Source organism: Myxocyprinus asiaticus, chromosome 14 (genome assembly GCF_019703515.2).
Source record: "Myxocyprinus asiaticus isolate MX2 ecotype Aquarium Trade chromosome 14, UBuf_Myxa_2, whole genome shotgun sequence".
Classification (NCBI taxonomy): domain Eukaryota; kingdom Metazoa; phylum Chordata; class Actinopteri; order Cypriniformes; family Catostomidae; genus Myxocyprinus; species Myxocyprinus asiaticus.
The window spans coordinates 39,491,943-39,513,956 of record NC_059357.1 but is presented as its reverse complement, the minus strand read 5'-3'; the positions used below and the strand labels follow the sequence as shown (position 1 = coordinate 39,513,956).

At 38.3% G+C, this 22,014-nt stretch overlaps 1 protein-coding gene across 3 annotated transcripts in view; it reads left to right on the top strand.

The window, feature by feature from the left end:
* Positions 1 to 2,943: 2,943 nt before the first annotated feature.
* gcgra (glucagon receptor a) overlaps positions 2,944 to 22,014 on the top strand; it is a 118,625-nt gene continuing 99,554 nt past the window's right edge. For 2 of the 3 annotated variants that reach the window (XM_051716473.1, XM_051716474.1), the window contains exons 1-3: positions 2,944 to 3,078; positions 3,607 to 3,905; positions 5,550 to 5,622. The gene's annotated coding sequence lies outside the window, so the exon portion shown is untranslated. The remainder of the gene's footprint in view (positions 3,079 to 3,606; positions 3,906 to 5,549; positions 5,623 to 22,014) is intronic. The other variant, XM_051716475.1, reaches the window with a different exon arrangement.

Below are 22,014 nucleotides of genomic sequence, written 5' to 3'. Positions count from 1 at the left end.
AACCACGGTTTGTCATTGTTGAACTTTACATAAGTCCTAGTAGGAATGCACATAACCTCACAGAAACTGATATATGATGTAACAGTATCTGTGAGCTCATCCAGGTCTGTGGCTGCAGCCTCAAAAACACTCCAATCCGTGCAATCGAAGCAGGCTTGTAGTTCCCGCTCTGCTTCATTGGTCCATCTCTTTACAGTCCTTACTACTGGCTTGGTTGATTTTAATTTCTGCCTGTAGTTTGGAAGAAGATGAACCAGACAGTGATCAGAGAGTCCCAAAGCTGCTCTAGGGACAGAGCGATATGCATCCTTTATTGTTGTGTAACAATGATCCAGTATGTTCCTGTCTCTGGTGGGGCATGTGATGTGCTGTTTGTATTTGGGCAGTCCACGTGTGAGATTTGCTTTGTTAAAATTCCCAATAATAATAATAACTGAGTCCGGGTATTGTTGTTCCATGTCTGTGATTTGATCAGCCAGCTGTTGCAGCGCTGTGTTCAAACACGCGTTTGGTACGATATACACACTCAACAGAATAAACGAGGAAAACTCCCGCGGCGAGTAGAAAGGCTTACAGTTAATAAAGAGTGCTTCCAAATTAGGACAGCACATCCACTTTAACATTGTTACATCTGTGCACCAACTTTCATTGATGAAAAAGCATGTTCCACCGCCTCTCGTTTTCACCGTTAACACTGCGATGCGATCCGCTCTGAACAGTTGGAAGCCCAGCAGATGTAACACACTGTCCAGAATGGCTTCACTCAGCCAGGATTCTGTGAAGCACAAGGCAGTAGAGGTTGAAAAGTCCTTGTTTGTGCAGGTGAGATGTAGTTCGTTCGTTTTGTTAGGAAGAGAGCAGAGATTCGCTAAGTCAATACTCGGCAGCGCTGTTCGAAATCCGTGCCGACGGAGTTTGACCAGCACACCGGCTCATCTCCCTCGCCTGCGTCTCTTGAACAGCAGAGCTGCGCCTCCAACTAAAATGTCTAGCAAAACGTCTGAATAATCGGAAACAGGGAAAAGATTTTCTGGTACACGCTGTCGAATGTTCAGCAGTTCGTCTCTGTTAAAACTGACTGAAAAAAGATTACTGAACACAGGACAAACAAACAAAAACAACAAAAGAACTGAGGAGCTCCACACCGAGGCAGCCATCTGCGGCGCCATCATTAAAAAAACACTTTTAGACAGAATGTTAGCCTTGGACAACATTTACTTTCAGTGAATGTGTTTTTTCTCTCTCCATATTTTGAAAGTGAATGGTGACGACATTGTCAGTCCCTAACATTCTGTCTAACATCTTTTGTGTTCCACAGAATACAGAAGGTCACATGGGTTTGGAACAACATAAGGGTAAGGAAATTAAGACAGAATATTCAATTATGGCTGAGCTATCACTTTGAAGGGATAGTTCACCCAAAAATGAAAATGCTCTCATCATTTACTCACCCTCATGCCATTCCAGATGTGTATGACCTCCTTTCTTCTGCAGAACACAAATTATGATTTTTAGAAGAATATTTCAGCTCTGTAGGTCAGGACAATGCAAGTGAATTTGTGCCAAAATGTTGATGCACCAAAAAGCACATAAAGGGATCATAAAAGTAATCCATACGACTCCATTAGTTAAATCCATATCTTCAGAAGTGATATTATAGGTGTGGGTGAGAAACAGATAAATATGTCATTTTTTGCTAGACATTCTTCTCCCTGCCCAGTAGGAGGCGATATGCAGAGAATCACCAAAAACACAAGAAGAAGAACGTGAAAGTGATCTGTTTCTCATCCACACCTATCACATCGCTTCTGAATATATTGATTTAACCACTGGAGTCTTAAGGCAGAGCAAAAAGCATTTACACTTAATTTGGATGTTTACATGGATTTATTCAATTAATCAGCCCAAAGTAACTGCGAAAGTTTCCAGTATCCCTGCGAGGGCTCGGGGTAAATGAGTAAATACTGCTTATAACATGCGGGATGCGGTACAAAGCGAACTGATATATTTCTGCACTGATTTAAAAATGTATACTTAAAAACTGATGTCACAAGAGCCCATATTTAAAAAACTGATGTCACAGAAAAGCCCACGTTATCATAAGAGCCAAAACTTACCTCAGCATGCTGCCTTAAATTGAAGCTGAGATTTTAATCATGGAATATCAGTTTGTCTTGGCGTTAAATGAAGGCATTGCTTGACGAATCTATTCTTTTTGTGGAGCGAAGAAATGATTTCACTTTGAAGAGTTTGTTGCTGCAGCAGTGATGGACTCGGCTTGAGTGACAATCTGTGACAGCGTGCGCAGCTGTGTGAACTTCCACTGTCGTAAACATCCCATTCAGTAATCTCTCAATAAATTACACATGAAATAAAATTAAACCCAGTAATGTAACAACAGGAACGCTGCCCATTGTAACAAAGTAAAAGTAAAAAAATTTCATTCGAAATTTATTTGAGTGAGAGTAAAACGTACCCACTTTTAAACCTACTCTAAAAGTAATTTTTTTTCCCAAAAAGTTACTCAATTAAATGTAACAGAGTACATGTAGCTTGTTACTACCCACCTCTGATGCTGGACCTCCCAAGGGTTCTTCGCAAACAAAAATAAATCAGACACCAGAGGGGACCAGATTCCCACAGACATAACACAATAATGGATCTCATTTACAGTGTGCTTGTAGCAGGATGACTTTCTAATGGTGCAATTTTCCATATGCCCATCTTTAAGTGTTGAAAATGATGTTTACATGCAGAAATAAAGGTTATGGAATTACGCCTGTGCCATGACATTGTATATATGCAGAGTGAGTTACTGCACACGCTGCGATTACTTTTGGAGAGTCCCTAAATGGAGAGATCTCTTTGCGCATATCAGTCATGTACTTTTTCATGGCTTAAAATAGAGATTAGTCCTATTGCAGTTTTACGTGTCTAAGAAGTGTGCAGAGTTTATTTGGCTATAGGGGAGACCAGGGCTAGTTGTCACACAGGGAAGATAAAAAAGGTTTCCTGTGATTTCTGTCCTCCATAATAAATACTTACCAGGAATAAGTTCACAGGACAAGGGTATTTTTGGTAAGTTGTGGCAGGTAATCACATTTTTATTGTGGCCAGCTGTCACATACAGTATGTTTTATTTGTCGTAATTTATTTTTTACAATTTATGAACTACACGTTCTGTTGGCATAAAAATTGGTTTGATATTTTGTGTTAAAAAAAATATTTTTGCTGTTTCATGAATTGTGTTACTGTTTAAAATATCCTGTGATAGGCTATACATGTTGACAAGGGGCAGGTTGTCACAAAAGGTCAATATGTGTTAAATGAGCTGTATCTTTTTTGCTTGATAATAACATTGAGAATACTCAACAGATTTTTACCCACAACTTTAATGTATGTATACAGAAACATTCAAAAATGAAACCCACCCTGAGATATTTATTGAGAAAAAAGTGTGACAACTAGCTCCTTTCTTCAATGTTTATATTTGGAGAAGTTGGAAGTTGCTGCCATCACAGAACCGTTTTACACTGTGCCAACGATGTTGACTTTAATTAATTATGCCATTTTGTTACATTGTATAATTCAGTTTTTGTATATTAGGCACTGAGCTGAGTGTTGACGTCAGGCTGTTGATGCAGATAGACGCTGAGAAGCTTCACTGAGCACTTCATTCGAGTCTACAGTTCCTTCAGAGGGACTCACGTGTGTCACCATAAACCACTAACACCAAATAGAAAAGTATTTTGATATTCTCCGAAGGATTCATCCTGCATCATTTCATTCAGGACTGGATTACGTGTTAAATCCTAAACTGGGATTCCGTCTAATTTTGTTCGTCGGAAGATGCGTGGCTGTGGATCGCAGATTGAGGACTTTCGCGGAATTAAACGAGCTTTAAGGTAGATTACTTTTTAATTTATTATTTTTAAACTGCAGCTAAAGCTTTGTCCTGGATAGTTAAACTAGTCGAAGCTGCTTCTTTTTCTTTGTTTCTTGTTTGCAGGGTGTTCATTGAATAAAACGACTTTATTAAGTGATCCGTTTGTAGATTATCCACGTGGATTGATTATGCATATTTGGCCATTTGTTTATTTTTGATGGAGAGAAAAGAAAAAAGAAACTAATGCTTAAAGAAAAAATATAGCTTCATGTAGGTTACTCTTGCGCAACTCTTAAAAACAAGTAGTTTGCTTAACATCATTCTTATCCCTTTTTTTTTTTTTTTTTTTTTTGTTTGTTTGTTTTTTCTTTTGTTTGTTTAAGTACGTAAATATGTAGTGAGGAAAAAATCCGCAGTAAAATGTGTCATTAGTAAAATGAGCTAAATTAATTTAACACCCAAGCCAAAACAGATTCGTAGTTTTATACTACATTTAAGTCACCAAATGAAAGTTAAATGTATTCGTTTATTAATTCATGAGAAAATATATTTTTCATACATTATGTAGCCATATTTCCACAATGTGGATTGAATCCACGTGCGCACCGACAGCAGAGAGACAGCGCGCGAGGCAGGAGAACTGACAGGACTGATCCGCGAGTTGTTGACATTTATCCAGATTCAGAAATAGAGTTAGTTGTATATTCACGTATACGTATGCTTGCTTATTCTATAGCATATCCTTTATCCTGCAGACCAGGGTAGGGTCGCACTAGCTGTGCGTAAATTCTCACGTAAGTTGGGACGTAAAATTCACACTAAGGGCGTAGTAACTACTAGATAGTTTGTAACTAAGTCAATGCTTAATTTGGTTGCACCACCTGTTCTTAAGGCAAGACTTAACTAGTAGGTCGTAAGCTCTCCGTAAAGTAATGCGTAGTCGCATAACATGACGTTTACCTGTATTGATCCAATAAGCAGCCTTCAAATTTGTACACAGAAGTGTTAAACAGCCGTGAACTTCAGTTTGATCTTGTTATGGTTGATGTTCAAACCTTGTTTGCTCATGTATCTGTCATCTGGAATAAATTATATCCGCATTGAAATATGATACGTAATAAAAGTAGCTTTAATAAATAGCATATTTGCCCTGTGTAAATAACAATATTATAGGAACTGTATCTAAAATCATACAACATCATACTGTATGTCGAAATGATTGATGCCTGTCATGCAAAACATGAGCTCATTGATGTCATAAAATATAAATCTGCTTTTTTATTCCATCAGTTACGCCTGGTCGGAGTCTTCCGTATATATTTAGTTTATATGTAGGGTTACGTCCTACCTAAGTTTAATGGTGCAACGCTCAAATATTCAGTAGTGCGTAAATTGTGACTTAGTGTCCATTTATGCCACAACTAGGCTAAGTTTGAACTTATGCACAGCTGGTGCAACCGGCCCCAGGGGCGTAGATTTCAGGGGGGATGGGGGAAGGTAACCCCCCAAAAATCAGAACAAGCAAGTACAACCCCCCCAATATTTATACACTGATCAATGTAAATTCTTCACACTGTAAACCTCCCACCCCCTACTCTATGCCCTTGCTGCCGACTGTAATGTTTCTTCGCAGTTTTAACTTTCTGTTGTCTTTACATTTTAGTCACTGCAAACGCGAGTCGCAAGAACTGGAAGAACTGACCGACCAGTTAGTTGAAACGCATCGATATGTGTAGGTTAGTTATTTACTCTTACATATGGGCACTTTTTCTAACCTTTACTCTTTTATACGCACTCTTTTAGCCTTTAAATCTCATAGAATTTCTTCTTCTTTTCTGAAATTGTAGCAAACAGTATAACCACAAACGTTTCTCATATGCGGTTAAGGTCACTTTTTTGTGCTAAATAGTGCTTCTCTATTTTGCATGTTCTCTTCATTTACAGTACATGTTATATTGGTAGGCTACTGTTTAAATCTTAGCTGTTTCTCTCTTCTCCATACTGTAGTATGTCATTGCTTGCACGCAGTTAGAAGCCATACAGCACCACTGTTTAGCCTAATATATTCATTGCTATATGTTTTGTGGATTGTGTTGGCACTGTGTGGTTGTTTGAAGCATTTTTAGACAGAGCTGTTGCTTAAACGTCAAAGATGTACAGCTGGACTAAACATTTGCTTTGTCCTGGTGCCTACAAAAACCTCTGCATTATTTAGGAGTGCAAACATGTGTACTTTGCAATGCATACATACAGTAAACCTCTCCTGACTGTTTTAATGCTTGAAGAGAACTGAAGTGGCCGTTAACCATCTGATTCATGAAAATATTCACATCTAAGTTCTTTCTACTACGGCATCACATGTCGTGCAGTTTAGGAGCTGTTACAAGACAAGACTATAAAAATTTCATAACAAGCAAATAAGTGCTTTTTAAAGCTCAGGGCATGCTTTACATGAATTAGTTATTTAAATCTACATGCAGGATGGTCACAGTATGATGATTACAAAGCCTTTAAACATTTTGTTGTCCCAATCTACCTTCCACTTTTCATTCATATCAAACCTCATCTCTTTCCCTGAGGTGCACTGGCCAACTGAGCCATGGATTTGGCTTGTTATAGACCTTTAGGATAAGTTCTTTCTTGCATATGCATCACTTTTTGTCAGACGATCATGAAGGCTGTCTCCTACATGGTCTAATGATGAATGCATGTGTAACTGTGGGCCTCTTTCTTAGGAAGCCTCTGAAGGATAACAGCCATGAACTTTTTCACATGCCCTGATGGCATCATCTCTTTTCATGAGCATAGGAGCTATTTTACATTTCTTGGCTTTGCCTACTTCAGTGCACAAACAGATTTTTTTTTCTGGTTTTAATGAATACAGTATCCCTATGTTGCCTTACCAAGACAAAGACCATTTAAATATATAAATAAATAAATAAAAAGATAGATTACAAGTTCATTTATGTGCTTCAAAAAGCCAAATATAAATTCAGGGCTCCAGAGTAACATATTAGAGTGCCACTAAGTTCTAGGTGGTGGCTTCAGCACCTGATTTGGTAGCTGGGATCCTTTAAAATAAGAAATAAAAGTATAGACATCAATAATTAGGTCATTGACTAATAAGGTGGTCAGAGGTGATAAAATGAGAAATCTTTTAAAAATCTAGTTTAGAGCACATGTGTGAAGTTAGAAGAAATGTAATCTTTGTGTACAAGTTTTTGAAAAAGATAGCATTTTCTAGCAAAATAAATAAATCAAATTTATTTAATGACATAAAAATGTAAAAGATAAAAATGTAAAAACTAAAAAGTATTAAATGCTTTCCTAGAATACATGAATTATTCAAAAAAATCATTTGACCTGAAGAAAACGTGCCTTTTCATAAAATGTCAAAATATCTAATATTTTTCAAAAAGTTCACACACAGTCATGAGGGTCTAAAAGGGTTCTTCTCTGTTTTTTTATTTTTATTTTTTTATTATTTTCCGAATGGCCACTTGCATGTTGGTTAGACCACCTGAATTTGATTTGGTGGACAGATGTTTTTTAAATATGAATAATATTTTATAATTGTTTCACTGCTTTTTTCAGACATAATAACAAAATATTATTCCAAAATATTATATATATATATATATATATATATATATATATATATATATATATATATATATGTTGGGTGCTTCACTCAGGAGCGGGTTTGATTTTTAGCAATAATTAATAATTATCAAAGATCATTATTAATTATTAACATCAATAGAACATTGATTAGAATCAACATTAGCTTATTAATCCTTCAAATCAACAGTCATCAAAGATAACTATCAATTATCAAAATCAACAGAATATTTATTATGATCAAAGACAACTATTAATTATTAACATCAATAGAACATTGATTAGAATCAACATTAGCTTATTAATCCTTCAAATCAACAATCATCAAAGATAACTATCAACTATCAAAATCAGCTGAATATTAATAAAGATTAATATTGCCGTGGCACCACCCTGGAATCAGGGAATAATAACCAGACAGTATAGCAGTCTCAGTATAGGATTGTTCTCTTAGGAAAGTCGACGTCCGGTGAACATCGACATTCAAAAGGAAAACGATGAAGGCTTGAATCCGAGCACTGAAATCCCCTGCCAGCACTTGACACAAGTGCATGCAGAACAATACCAAAACACTTCTCTTTAAAGTATAACAAAGTTTATTAATGCAGTAATATCAATTAATAATCAGTACAATGCAGTCTATAAACTTCCGACTTCCAACTACAAACTAAACGGTAACATGATTAGATATGGTAGCAAATAAGCCTATAATACATGAGGAGGGTAGGTGTGTGTGTGTGTGTGTGAATAGGTGTGTGTGTGTGTGTGTGTGTGTGTAAGGAGAGAAGGAGGACACAAAAAGGCGGATGTGGCTCTCATGGAGAGTATGTCACGCAAGGTTTCCAGCCAGAGAATATGGCTGAGAATGTGGGCGGAGAGACTGGTTAATGGTGTCTGCCCATTTAACGCATGTCTCCGTTGGTATGATAACTTAGGGACAAAGCTGGGCTCCATCGCCAAGTTATCTGCTCTCCAAATGTGTGTGCGGGTATGTTTGTGAGGGGTCGTGTGTGTGCGGTTAGTATGAGAGAGAGAGAACTGAGTGATGGCACTGAAGCCAGTTTTAGCTATTGTGGGAGAGAAGACAACCTTTAGTTTTATCACTCAGAGACGCGGTGAACGGCTCGTAATCCATCTGCTGCAGTCGTTGGTTCTTTAATGGATAAACTCAGTGTGCCGTTCTCACCCGCGATGGCGGAAATGCACAAACAGCCCAACGTGGTTGGACGATAACACAGCAAATCTCATTCGTGGTAACAGTAAGTTACAGTAATACTATGAGTATTATTAGCAGCAGTGAGCGGATTCGGCAGTCCATAAACTGTACAAGCAATAGCCTTGATACACAAGAATAACCCACAATAATAATCTATCTCTGCCCAGATGTAAACCTCTTACTTGAGTCGCATGAGGACGCGGGTAGAATGTGTGTTCGTCCGTCGTTTGACTCTGACTCATTCCTCGAAGCTCGGGTGAAGACAGGAGGCCATTTCCTCACTCTGTTGGTGGGTGGTACACCAACTGATTCTCGGGGGGTTGGCAGAGATATCACTGAAGTCGAATCGGTTGAAGAAGGAAGAGAAATCTTCTTTCTTCACTTCTGCAGGCAAAAGGGTGAGACGAGGATTGCTCAGCGGTCTCCTTCGGATCCGTTAGCATGCTCGGTGGAACACGGAGAAATCTCGGCTCATCCAGCGAGATGGAGATTGTATGGCCAAAGTTCAGGTACGTACGTTACTTCCTTGGGCAACGAGGCTACACCTGGGAGCAGCAGGGCTGCAACTAGACTCGGCTCATACTGTCTTTGGAAGCAAAGCTTAGAAGGATCTCTAAGATTTTATGCTGCGTTCCATTTGTCTCGGAAGTCGGAGCTTCGAGTTATTTTCCAAGTTCTGAGACCGGAACTGACAAATGGAACGCCCCCCGATGTCGGAATTCCTACTCGGAAGTTCGGACGAACTCAGAGGACCCCGAGTTCAGAAAGCAAGATGGCTGCGAAGAGCATCGACTGTAGTATGATGTGGGTTTAAAGTTTTTTTTTTAGCACTTTTGTCTTTTTTGTGTCCAATTTAGTAAGTCGTATACTGGTACAGCTAAAATTGTCTAGGTCGCTGCTGCTACAAGAACAATGGTCAATGTTGCTACAACAACACTGTCTAACGTTACAAACCGTAAAACCGTTTACACATAACACAGTTAGGCAAATTTATATTGCAAATATACCTTTGTACTTCCATAGGGCATTGCCCTTTGTTTACACCGCTGGTTCGTTTAAAACGTGGTTAACATGTTTTGATACAATCAAATACGCGGAAACATTAACATACCTTCTCCACTTTCTGTCATCTTCCTCGAGGTCTCTTAGGTGAAGGGCATACTTATTTTGTAGCTCTCTGTACTCCAAAAAAGCTAGTGCAACAATTACTTTCCTGGAGGCGTCCATCTTTTTTTCCAACTTGTCGTGTTGTGTGTAAAAGGAACGCATCCAACTCGGACTTCTTGTTTTTTTTAACGGATATGACGTCATTCCGAGTCCCGAGCTCCGACTTCCGAGACAAATGGAACGCAGCATTATACTTTCGATAACGTCATGGTTGAGGGATGTGTTCTGTCATGTGTTTCATCCAATAGGAGTTGAGAGTTCGATCCTTCAGAATTTCACACATAGGTGTGAAAGTAAACTGAGCAAGGCTTGATGGGATCTGTAGTCTGTTTTGGACTCCCTTTGTTTGATTTTGGTGCTGTTTGTGTTATCAGGCTTTGAGTGTTCCCTTAGGCTGAAGTAAGGCTTTATGACTGTATGTAGGCCTGCCTTTGTCTCCTATCTGAGTACATGAGGCCCAACATATATATATATATATATATATATATATATATATATATATATATATATATATACACACATACACTACCGGTCAAAAGTTTTGAAACACTTACTCATTCTTTATTATAATTTTTTTTTCTTCACATTTTAGAATAATAGTAAAGTCATTAAAATTATGGAATAACATAAAATGGAACTTTGGGAATTATATTGTGACTAAACAGAATCCAAAATAATTCAAAACTGTGTTATATTTTAGCATCTTCAAAGTAGTCACCAAAATGTACTCGACATTTTCTCAACCAACTTCTTCAGGTATCACCCTGGGATGCTTTTTAAACAGTATTCAAAGAGTTCCCATCTATGTTGGGCACTTATTGGCTGCTTTTCTTTATTATTTGGTCCAAGTCATCAATTTCAAAAACTTTTTTTTTTAATTACATTTTAGTTTTATAATGAAATAAATTAATATGGTGGCACAATTATATTTTTGTCTACAAAACTAATTTCAAACATTTAAGCATGCACCTTCAGATCAAAAGATTTTTAAGATCATGAGAAACATTTCAGTCAGGTGTTTCAAAACTTTTGACTGGTAGTAGAGCCCGACCGATATAGGATTTTTGAGACCGGTACCGATTTTAGAGAGGGAAAATTCACTGATTACCGTGGATTTTTCACCGATTTTGCACCGATATGACTATACAAAGGTACTCAGAAGGCTGTTTTCTTAAACAAACATTTTTATCACAGAATATTTTACATTATTATTATACATAGTCAACAAATTCTAGAAATGAACACTGAGAAAAAAAAAGAATAAATAAAATACAATAAATAGCTTAATAAACATCAGTACTGTTTAGTATCAGTCAGTTGCTGACCATTAAAATAAAGAATAAATAAAAATAAAATAAATAGCTAAATAAACATCCGTACTGTATGTTAAGTATCAGTCAAATGCTGACCATTAAAATAAATAATAAATAAAAATAAAACAAATAGTTATATAAACATCAGTATTACTGTTTAGTATCAGTCAAATGCTGACTATATTAATACTGCCGAGTCAAGATAAACAGTGGCAGCGGTGTTACACCGTATTCTACTATACAAGTTCAGGGGAAACTTTCAACGGTGGAAAACCAGACTTTTAATATTACATTTTATAAATGACATGACTGAAATTGTTCGGTTGAAGGGGTTACCAAACTGTGAATCCTTTTTGGTGAATACATGTTTACTCGTTAGCTTTCACTCAGCTGACAACAATGAAAGTAGCTACGTGATTAGCTAGTTAGCTATAAGCTCGTTGTCACAGAGAGTAAAAGACGGACGTTGTTTATTTTACTTTCCAGCATTGTGTCTCAACTAGGTAACAACGTGGCGTGAAATCAACACTCAGACACATTCTACCACCGCACCCATTGTTTGCTGAGCTGCAAAAAGATGCTCTGATGTTTACCTTTCAATCTGCTACATTACTGACTGCACTGACAAACTATAGCTGGCTAACAGCAAACAGACATGAGTGACATGGTTGTCAGGGACAAGGTTAACGTTATATTAGTTATATTGAAAAGGGAAAATGATGGGGTCATTGTTTATTAACTTTCCAGTATGTATTTAACAAACTAGTTAACAACTTACCGACACAGCTTAACTCCGCCCTGTCTGCAGAGCCACCATCAGTTTAGCTCTGTAAACAATGGAGTCGGAGCGCACTCTGCTAGAAAAACTACATATGACACCAATTGTAAAGCATTGTTTTCTGCATTATATGTTCTGAAAAAAGGTTTTCATATCGGTGCATATTGGTAAAATATACGCCAATACCGATATATCGGTGAAAGGCTAATATCGGCCAATAATGGGCACTAACCGGTAGTGTGTATATATATATATTTTGGAATAAACATCAGTAGTAAAAAGTTAATTACCAACTAATTTTTATAGGGCAATGTTAAAATATTCGGACAGTGGGACTGATTTGGGACTCAGTATTGTTTTCCTTTCATGAGGCTTTTGAAATAATTGAAATAAAGTCATATCTTGGAATTTCTGAAGGCAGATTAAGCCAGTGACTTTTTCTACAATCAAACATGATTAGAACAGAACATAATTTACACAGGAGCTATTCAAAAGGTCGCGCAAGTAAACAAACTTGCTCTGCACCGTGCAGATAATTGGTCTATGTCCATGGCTTACTTGCTATTTCATCTTAATTTTGAACAAATGGCCGCTTGCACATAATCAAGAATTTTTGTTTTCGACTTTTGTAGTTTTGTAGTCTTACCAGTATGACTTCTAACAAACTTTAATCCTACCAGCAGGAATAATGATCGCAAAATGTGAAAACTGAAACTGCAATTTATTTTTTTATTGTTCTTTAAGTGGGTGTGGGTAATTTGTCAGCAGTGGGGAATCGTGGTGCAACTCCTCAATGTGGGTGCATTAAGCTCCACAGTGAGCTGTTTTTAACTTATCAGATGAATTAAAATCCAGAATGGAGTGTCTCACATTCACCTTCTCCTGTCTACAAAGAGGTTTTTGTTTTAAGTTAGAAAGTTTTTCTTTGGCACAAAAGACTAAGGTAGAGATGGCCAGATTCATGCTGATTGCATTGTTATAAACGGTGTGGAAACATGTTATGTCACACTTACTTATAGTTTCTGTCAGCCTTTGGGCAACTTTTGATTAGTTTAAGGGCAGTTCGCAAGAATTTGCATACCCAGGGGTGTAAAATAATTGAGTAAAAATACTTATGTACTGTACTTAAGTATTATTTTTTGGGATTTGTATTTTACTCGGAGTTTAAATGGAATACTTGTACTTTTACTTAATTACATTTCCAAAGAAAAAATTGTACTTTTTACTCCTTACAATTTTATTTAAACTTGAAAAGTACTCACTACATTTTTCAGATAATTTTCTTTCATCTTACTGGACAGAAGCTGCCTTTTCACTGCATCCGACAAACGACAGATGACAGACCAGAGGTCAGTCATTTCAAATTGAGCATTGCACGGTGGCTGTGTGGAGTTCCAACCATCTCCAGATGTGGAATTCGGATCTGATTTGAGCTTCAGATACATTTAAATATTTGTGCAACTAGACCGTACGTGAACACCTGACTGAATGTGATGTATTCATTCAAAACTATGACCATGAAGTGAGAAACACTGATGATTTTAGGACACTGACTGTCCTAAACTTTATTCTAAATGCCTACTAAAGATAATAATAATGATAATTAAAATTATGGAGTCTGAGTAAATATTAATTATTCATTTTATTGAATTCATCCATCTGCTCAACAGCAAGGTTTGGTAGGAAACCTCAGAAAACAATTCACAAAACCAATAACATTACTAACTTTCTTCAAAGCTTCATCTGATTTTTTTTTTTTATCTTTATGTCTCAAGGGGCTGGGTGTTCTGACATCGCAATTCATGAGTGCCTTCTCCCATGCAACGAACATTGCGTGACTGTGGCAACGTTTTTGCAAAATAAAATTATGTGGTTCATTACACGTCTCAGGACAGTTCTGAAGTGAAATGTCCACTGTGTGGCGCTAAAAGCGAGTGAAATGTTCTCCTTTACAGATGAGGTTTTTAAGGTTAATTTTCTATCGAGATTTAAATCAACAAAACAAGCTCCCTACCTTAAACCTTAAATCTAAACCTAACCGATAGTGTCATAAAAAGCAAATTTCAGATGAAAAACACAATTTCAGAAGCAACCATGTCATTTTGTGGTGCTTCTATGACACTTTCGGCTCACGTGTCGACTCGCATGCTCTTCAGGACTCGAACCCTAGTCCTGCACATCACAAGTGCAATGCTCTATAAGTTGAGGTACTGCACAGTTTGATCACACTTCAAGAAGCTTGTAAATGTAGTTTGTTATGTAATGCAAATGTTAAAATGAGTCATGTGCTACAGTAAAAGTGTTTAGATGCCAAAAGATAGCACTGTGTGAGAAACATGTGTTTATGAACTGATAATCTACTCACGATTGAGTGAAAAGCAATAAAAATCATTGTTGTTGTAGCGCCTCTAGTGTTCATTCCACCAGGAAATTGCAGTGTTATGTACAAAAGGCCACATAAAAATCATTGTAGGTATTGTAACATGATTCTTTGACCAGGTTGTAAATGCAAATGTGGGAGAAATATGACAGTGTTAAAAACAGTAAAAAGGCGGCTTAACAAACCAGTCGAATTTAACAACATCCTCTCTCACACAATCTCCTCTCTTCATTTCATTCTAGCTAGAAAAAAGTTACTTTTTACTTTTTTAATACTTAAGTACAAATTAATGTGAATACTTTTTTACTTTCACTCAAGTATGTTTTTGGCTAGGTACTTGGACTTTTAATTGAGTAAAATTTCACTCAGTATCCATACTTTCACTTAAGTATAATTTCGGAGTACTTTTTACACTCCTGTGCAAAGCTAGGTTTTTGCGTTCATGGACTTCCATAGAGTATGTTTTGGGCCTAAGGTGAGGTTATTTAGACACTATCAAAAGTCTTACACTTTATTAAAAATTGCTTGACTACAAATATACAAAGAGACTCACCATAAGCATTTTCTCCAGAAATGCTGATCTATTATTTTTTACTTTATTTTGTCAACTGGCTTTGGCTTAAATTTTATCAAGCTATAGAAAAAGACGACAGTGATAGCTATGTAGAATATAAAGTATGAGTTCAATCAATGATCGAGAACGATTCATGACCGAAACTATAATGAAGGCACTAATGCAAAGTGTTGAAAACCACACTACTAACTGGACTACTTGGTGCTAAGAATAGTCCTTGTTTTTAATCAATAGCGATGTGATGCCTTGGGGCTGATAAACATACACACACTGTGATGCAGGATGCATAACATTAAAACTGTAATGTGTGTGTTTTGTCTCCGTGCTTTTTATTGTTGTTTTTCCACTCTGTTCAAACAGTTTTTTTTTGTTTTTTTTTAATGCTACCAGTCTATGCTTAATGTCTGGGATATTTTTAGGGATTATTAAACAGCTGACTCAACTACATGTGCTATCATAAATGGAATATGTTCTCTCACTTAAGGGAGCAAAGAGGATGTTTTAAGAGAAGTTTCCTCAGTCTGGTGAATCATAGCCCCGAATCAGGTGACAGAGCAGAGGATACATGCATCTGCATCGTCTCAACGATGCATTTTGTCCAGATGCTGCTCATTGTCCTGTAATGTCAAACAGCTCTGCTAGACAGAGGGGTGAATTTGAGGAAAACACATCACAGGTTGACACTAATCATGAGCACATACTCAAATATCACGGTGATGTCTCGATAATGAAGAATTAACCCTCCTCCATCCCATAGAATTTATTCACAGTAGCGTCATATATGATTTTTGACGTTAATGAAAACGAGGCTCTGAGGGATAGTCTCTTTAGTGGCATGCACTGTAAAAAGCTGTATGAAGCTTCTATATTTTATCTAATTTTCCACAACTCATGTTTTCTTGAGTTTTTTTGTCTTCTGAAATTGTTGGAAAGATGTTTCATCAGTGGAACGCTAAACACACGTTTGAATTCCTACGACTTTCACTACAGCCAATGACGTCGCTGGATATCGTTTCCATCTAATACGTGACAATTACTTGCTTCTGTCACACATAACAGCTTCCTATCATGTTTACACATTCTACTGATTGGTTAAGTTTAGATAAGGGGTTTGGGTAAGGGCATAATATTAATAAGTATGTCCTTAATGCCTTGTGCGCTGAACTCGTGCTTACTTCTGCATTAGAAATCCGGGAATTTGCACGTGATGAAGTCGTACGAGTTTATGCGAACAACATCGTGCGAGACCATACGAAATAGCCAACTCGTAAATTATGTAAGAGTTTTCATGAGATCGGGTTGGTAAGTCTATCGCTCACAGCCTCTGTCATTTCCTTCAAAAAGATGGCGCTATTGTGAATAAGGTCCAATTTAAGAGTGGGCAACATTAGACCACACTAATCCCTTTTAATTTGAAAACAAATTTTTCAGTTTCATAACGTCATCATTTTCCAAGGTATGCGATAATCAGTCCCTCCAGGATTGTGCGATGGCAATTGCACATTCAACCAATCTCTGCATTCTTTCTTTCTTTCCTTTGTTTGACAGCGGCAAAATAAATGCTTGAAAAGCCTGAAGCAGTGCACAACTGTCCAACTGCACAGCTACCATCCTATCATCTTCACAGTAACAGAGTAAGCGTCTCCTCCTCAACTCCTCTGTGTCACTGCGTACCATTAATCATGCATGTATGAACCCGCAATGGCCAAGAACATTTGCCATTACATGAATATTAAATTTAAATGAAACCGTAACTTTTTGTGTTCACCATCAAAATCCTTGTCTAAACTTTCGCTGAACTGCAGAAAGCACCCATACATCACAGCTAGCGTTTAATCTTCACTCTGAGTGAGGTGAATGAGACACAACTGTAACTTTTTCACAGGCGCAGAAGCAGGAACAGACGTAGACTTGAAGACATAGTAATGAATAAAAGAACCCAAATGCAGTTTTGTTAAATACATTTTAAACCGTGGAAGAAACAAAATAGTAAATCAAAACAGAACATAAACATAAACTATGACAAGACTGTGACTATGACTATGACCAAAAACCATAAACAAGAACAAATGACAAGAACAAAGACACATGATCAAAACATGACAAAGGAACAAGGCAAACATGTACGCCATCAAAGTACCACAAAAGTGATTTGAGACCAGCTGTCTGACTCAGCCAACACAGTTGCTCCAAAATGGCTGCACAAGATCTGAATGACAACACAGCTTACTCACGATTGGCCAGACTCACAACGTGATAACGTTGACATGTGTTTCAGTGGCGTACTACTCTTACTACTTCAGTCAGTCTATGGCAGAAATAAGGAACCTTCAGTTCCGCTATCCATGTTCTTATTACAGTACATCATGTTTATATCATGTTATATTATGTTTATCATAGTAATATCATGATTATTCATAAAAATGATTAAAAACACTGACTCCTTTGGTATTAAAATGATATAGGCTTAGGGGGGCCTGGGTAGCTCAGCGAGTATTGACGCTGACTACCACCCCTGGGGTCGCGAGTTCGAATCCAGGGTGTGCTGAGTGACTCCAGCCAGGTCTTCTAAGCAACCAAATTGGCCCGATTGCTAGGGAGGGTAGAGGAGGGCGAGTGGTAAGTTGTGCGTGGATCGCAGAGAGTAGCGTGAGCCTCCACATGTGGAGTCTCCGCGATGTCATGCACAATGAGCCATGTGATAAGATGCATGGATTGACTGTCTCAGAAGAAGAGGCAACTGAAACTTGTCCTCCGCCACCCGGATTGAGGTGAGTAACTGTGCCACCACGAGGACCTACTAAGTAGTGGGAATTGGGCTTTCCAAATTGGGAGAAAAGGGGATAAAAATTTAAAATAAATAAATACAATTATAATATAGGCTTTTATTGAACTTTTTCTTATACACACAGCAGGCACTGTATCAAGCATCACATAAATCAAATGAATAATGTTTCTGGTTATTATACTACGTATATATAAAATACAAAATATGTCAAATTCAGTAAGGCAAGGCACAGTTGAAGTCGAATGCTGAAACTGTGCCTTGTCTTACTGATCGTCGAGATTTGCGGTTGCAGTCAGGGGATGAGTTTAAAAGAGAGCCGTCAAGCCGGACACTCTGCGCTTCCCGTCGTGTTCTGAGCCTACAAGCTGTGTCGTCATTCAGAGCTTGTGCAGCTGCTTTGAAGCAACTGTGCCGGCTAAGTCAGACGGCTGGTCTTGAATTGCTCATGCATTACTTTGATGGTATACTTAACGGTGACGCGGCGATGTTGGCGTCTCAAGTTGAAAAACATTTCTAACCCACATATACTGCTTTAAGTCCGGAGCCGATCGGTCTGCGCAGCGCTGCATGAAGTTGAACACACCTAATGAAACAATAACCAATGCCAAGAAATGACAAATGAACCAAAGATCAATCAAAACACAAGACTAATAAACACATGATGGAACAGGTAAATCACATGACAGGACAGGAAACAATGAACTAAGACAAGTGAACTAAAAAACATGACAAAATTAAGACGAGACATAAAACAAAACTTACAAAAACTCAAACAGATGCAACACGGACTGATAAAAGTCAGTGCACCTGACTCTTGGAAGTTGCATAAAGCATCCAATTAGATTAGATCTGATTGACCAGATCTGATTTGATGCCAGGTCAAAAAAAAAAAAAGCTTGCCATTTTTGTGCAATATATGCATCAGACAGCTCTGAACAGACTGTGGGCAGTCTTTGGATAGGCTGCGGCTAGGGTTACTTTAACATAAATGCAACCCATCACTGTTCAAACCATTTAATCACTCAAATGGAATTGAGTGTAACATGGTGTTGCAAGAGGTAAGCACCAGCTGTCATTTGGGGTTTATGTCATGGGGTTACACAGAGGTCATATAGTTCACATAGAGCATTACACGTGCAGCAACCCACATAGCCCACGATAATTACAGCCTCATGTGCCTTAGTGTTCATGCGTGCTGTATGTGCAATTGCATACGTCCAACAAGTACAAACAGTGCCTGAAAGCTGTAGGAAACAATAAACCTTCACTTACTCAATTAGCATTGACTTCTCTGTTTTTTACCAGCTCAGATTTTATTGGCAATCGTGCCACACTTTCCTACTTGTGGTGTGTTAAACGGATCAGCACCGAGTTTATTAAATCTGTCTGAGTACATGAAACACTGCACATGAAGCTGGATGCTGGTCAGGGGTCATTTAATAAAACGTTCTCAAACACACACATGCTCTTTATCTGCCTGTGAAATTACATTACCGCTGTGTCATTTGTTCTGTGGAGGGACAGACACTCATGTCATTAACACAATTTGCCGTTGTCAGTCCGTAGCGTAACACTGTGTCCTAAACAGGTGTGACGTGACTAGTTTCCTGCAACAAGTAATTTGTCTGTCCGCACTGAATTGAAAAAATGCTGTGCAATGCCACTAATCTGAACATATTTGATGTGCAATTATGTGGGCAGGATTTCACTGTCGGCGAGTGCTGCCCATTCTAATTAAAATTGGACTATTTTACCCAATATTTATGTGCTACGAATTTATGCTTAGCTAACATGTTAACGGAAAACTCTTTGGAAATTAATTGTAAGTTGAGTCTGCTGTGCACATGTGTATGATGTGCGGAGTTGCTACCTATGGAAAGTGTTCCAAATCAGTCATTTATGAGTGCATGAAAGTGAACGAGAACAATTTGATTAAATTTGAATAGATCAAAGGTTCAAAAACACGAGTTGTTCACGACCGAAACACCATTAGTCTTAAGGCATGGATGAAAGTGTGGAAACCACACTGCTAACCAGACTCAGGGGTGCTAAGAATAGTTCTTGCTTTTAATCAATTTTAAGTCGAGTCTGCTGTGTACATTTGTATTGTGCTAAAATTCTGCCTATTTAGAGCACTCCAAATTGGCCACTTATGATGTTATACTTCAGTTAGGATTGCTGCCTTACAAAAATACATAGCACACTCAAATATTGGGAAAAACAGTACATTTTTCATTAGATAAAACAGCGTTTAAGTACTCAACATTTTTCTCATTTGTACACAGGTGTTTTTAGCTATATAAGCTCAATTTTATTGTTGCGTCGTTATGTTCCTAAATTCATAACACAATGCAAGTTCAGGTTGCCCCATGACACCTGGTATTTGTGGACAGAGAAGGAGAAGAGGAGCACAATATAAAGCTGTTATGAACTCAGCTACACACAGAAATTAGTAAGTTGGTGCTGAAAATCTCTCCAAAAATTAAAATTCATCATTTACTCACCCTCATGTAGGGCTGGCAATTAATACATTTTTATTTTTAATAACGATTTTGGCTTCCAACAGTGTTGGGTGTAATGCATTACTAAGTAATTAATTACTGTAATTAAATAATTTTTTCAATGAAAAAAGTAAAGTAAGGGATTACTCTTAATTTTTCAGTAATTTAATTACAGTTACTTCTGATGTAATTGTGTTAATTACTGTATAGACTATAGAACAATTCTATATAAAACAATAGTGAGTTTAAAATTGAAATTTAACGTCTAATGTAAAAATTTATGTTTTCTAATTTAATGCAGCCCCCTTAAATTCATTGGCCAGTTAATTAATAATTTATTTGATTTTATATGATTTATTTGAAAGAATTAATAGAACAGTTTCATGTCTATCCTTGTATTTTTCATCTGGTCGAGGTTGATAAGGGTTTTAGAAAGTAATTAGTAATAAGTAATGCAATTACTTTTCAGACAGAGTAATTAGTACAGTTATCTAATTACACTGTAGATGTAATTAGTAGTTAGTAATTAATTACTTTTTTAGAGTAACTTACCCAACACTGGCTTCCAACGATTTTGAAAACAAGATAATCGAGATAAAATGATTGTCTTTATTAAAGTTCAAATAATAAGGAAGCGAGTGATGAAAATAAACTCTGAAACTGGCATTCCCTGTCTGTCACTCACTCGATGTTGTGCCGATGTAGTGACGCTAGGGGTTTGATCTTGAGAGCCCCAATCACATTTGCTTAAAGTAGAAAAGGCCAATGAGAATTGGCGAGTGGAATTTGCATGCCACTCTCCACCCCGGACATACGGGTATAAAAGGAGATGGCGTGCACAACTCATTCAGATTTTTTCTTTGGAGCCGAATGCATGCTTGTGTTTGTCCTCTCACCTTTCGCTTATGATGCTGGATTTTACAGCGCATATCAGCGGTCACCCTCGCACGGTCGAGTGTTGTGCTTCCCCTGGGCCCTTCGGCGGCTGAGTCTACGGGTGCTAAAAGAGTATATTTCTCGCGCAAACGCTTGTCGACTTTTTAAAGATGTCTTTCCGCGTTTGCGCTACTGGATGTGGCCGATATCTCTCCCCTCCGTACAGCCATGAAATCTGTCTCGAGTGCTGTCTCCAGCACGCCGAGGCAGCTTTCGTGGAAGGGTCATGTTCTCATTGCGAGAACATGCCCATGAGAACGTTGCGGTCGCGGCTCACTTCCTTCTTCATTAAGCAAGGGGCCACCGCGGCTGCTCCCCAACCTGGTCCGTCCTGGGCTGATGCTCAGCCGGCCGGGTCGGCAAGCACTGTGGGCGATCTGGATGTGGACATGGGAGTATTTCCACCGGCTAAGCCCCTGCGGACCTCCCATCCCCCAGCACGCTTGTTCTACCCAGAAGAGCTGTTGAGTGATGCGGGCGGCCTGCCTCAGGGCGGGTTTAATGTGTCGTTCGTGGCTCGCGACGAGGATGAGCTTTCGGTCGCAGCATCGGAGGGTGGGCTTCTGCTATCGGAAGCGGACGAATCTTCATCTTCTGAGCTCACGCCCATGGGTAGAGGTGGACGCTGAGATGGCAGCTTCCTCATTCCCTGGGACAGCGCACTCGTGACCCAAGTCTTTTCGGTCAATCTGGCGAACGTGAGTACCTCCCGTTCCCTCATTCTCCGTTGAGAGACAGCCGGCGAACAGGTAAGTGTGCTGGTCTCTGGGGTCGCTTGCCTGCCCCAGTCACCGGCCACCAAATCCAGCTGATTTGGGAGAGATTCGGGGAGGCGAAGGTAGACCTGTTCGCCT